Genomic DNA, 2,491 nt, shown 5'->3' with positions numbered 1-2,491 from the left:
AGCCACCATCCATTTGCCATTCTCAGATGAGGAGGAGGATTAAAAATAGGTTGGCACGGTAGCTAGTGAATCCCAAAAAGTCACGTCATCTCACTTGCCTTGCTGCCAAAGAGTAGAGTTCCACCATCAGTACCACTCTGCATGATAATCAGGAGCTCTAACAGACAACCAACACATATTCCTTTTCACATTCTATCTAGCAAACTCCAACTCCAACTCTAAGGGACCTTTGAATACTTGACTTTAGGGCTAGTAGGTAACCCAACCGCCAATCTCAAACCCCTCAAGGATCTCATGGACGAGCCAAAGTGGTAGTGGTCCCAAGTGCATAACCTAAACCTGATGTACAATTCAACACTAATCCTCACAGATGAGAAGAGGGTTGAGAATAGAAACCTAGGAGAAGATAAGCAGTTAGAAGATAACAATTCGAACGACGAGTATGAAGACTGCTACTCTAAAAATAAGGAAAGTGAGGAAGAAGCTAACACAATAGAGTATGGCATGGATGGCCATGTGATTAGCAAATACGAGTAGACTCCAAGCCATAGAAAGCCAATGTTTTTAGGATCGAAAGAGGATTCCTTAGAACAAAATGAGACCACCGTACTTGGTTGGACCACCTAAGGGTGATAGACTATGAGCAAGTTGGATTAGTTCAACCAAGTGCCGCACCACTTCTAGAACAAAATTGGCCTCGTAGTTGTAATCACCAGGGGAAACTCCTTCTAGCGAAGGTTGTGAGTTTGACTCCAAGTCGGAAGTGATCTCTGAGAGTGACCCAAAAATGGCCGACCACCTAAGAACAAACACACTAAAGAGGAACTCCTTTTCCACCTAAGGAGGCATGGGTGGTTGAAGGAGGACAAGAGAAAGTAGCCAAGGGGATTGGAAGCCAAAGAACAATGGAAGCCCTAGGAACTACTTAAGCGGTTCACAAAGCTAAAAAAGGGTGATAGGGTAGTGATCTTGTTAGGAGATAAGAGGCAAGGACAAGCAAATGAACCTATTAAAGGGTTTGCTACAGTCAAGGAAGCCAACTTGGCAAGGGAAGGGGAAAAGCTTCAACCTGTGTTCATAGCTATGACGACCTAACTAGGTGTGAGAGGAGGCTGATCTCATTGCTCTCCTACGAGAGTTCATAGATGTATTTGCTTGGTCCTTAGATGAAATCAAAGGAATCAACCTGAGGGTCGTAACCCATGACATCGCAATGACTCCTGATGTAACACCTGTCAAACAACGGCCATACTCATGCACATACCCTCAAGGAAGAGATAGATAAGTTGTTGAAGGCTGGATTCATCTACATCATCGAGCACATGGACTGGATATTGCATATAGTGGTTGTCCTAAAGAAGAACATAAAGATTTGAGTATGCGTAAACTATAAGAAAGTTAATGCTGTAACAAAGAGAGATAACTATCCACTACCTACATGGATCACATGCTCAAAAGGGTAGCAAAAAAAGAGGCCTACAATTTCTTGGACAAATTCTTAGGTTATAACCAAGAGTAGGCACACCTCGACGATAGGTATAAGATGGTGTTTGCAATGGAATGGGGCATGTTTGCCTATATAGTCATGCCATTTAGATTGAAGAATGCCCCAACTACCTTCCAGTGCCTCATGTATACCATCTTCAAAGACATGCTTAGATGAGAACTAGAGGTGTTTGTGGATGATCTATGCATTCACTTCAGCTAGAGGGAACACCTAGATAAACTTTGTGCAGTGCTTGAGTAGTGTAGGTTGTATAGCCTCTCCTTCTTGAACCCCTTGAAGTGCCAATTTTGGATGAAGCATGGATGCATCCTAGGGCACGTGGTGTCTAAGAATGGCATTGCCACTGACTTCTCCAAAATCATAGTCATTGTCGATTTACCACCACCCACAAACTATAAGGGAGTTCAGTGCTTCTTGGGACACATAGGGTACTATTGGCGTTTCATTTTGAACTATGTATTGATTGCTAGGTCCCTTTATAAATTGCTGATCGTATTCAAGGGACCGGGAAATTCCAATGCACCTACGAGGAACTAAAAAATGCTCTCACGATCGCACCAATTCTACGAGCCCCTAATTGGAACATAACTTTCCATGTGCACATTGATGCCTCAAAGTTCGCCTTGGAGCTGTTTTGTGCCAACCTGGTGAATATAATCTCGATCATCTCGTGACCTTTGATAGAGCAGACAACTCACAGATATGGGGATGAATTACTTCACCATGGAGAGGGAAGGCCTAGCCATGGTATTCACTGTGAAGAAGTTTTTTAATTATCTTTTTGCTACACCCTTTGTCTTCTTTGTTGACCACCAAGCCTTGCTTTACCTAGTGAACAAACCTTGCGCTACAGGATGCATAGCTAGGTGGTTGCTTCTACTTCTAGAATTTGAAATCTCTGTGGTTGTATGTAAGGGTAAGTAACATCACATAACAGACCATATGTCGTCCCTCATACCCATAGGAGAAGCCATTGGACAGGGT

The sequence above is a fragment of the Lygodium microphyllum genome, chromosome 1, assembly GCF_053477565.2.
Source record: "Lygodium microphyllum isolate KBCC chromosome 1, Lygodium_microphyllum_v1.1.10, whole genome shotgun sequence".
Taxonomy (NCBI): domain Eukaryota; kingdom Viridiplantae; phylum Streptophyta; class Polypodiopsida; order Schizaeales; family Lygodiaceae; genus Lygodium; species Lygodium microphyllum.
This window is presented reverse-complemented; position numbering follows the sequence as displayed.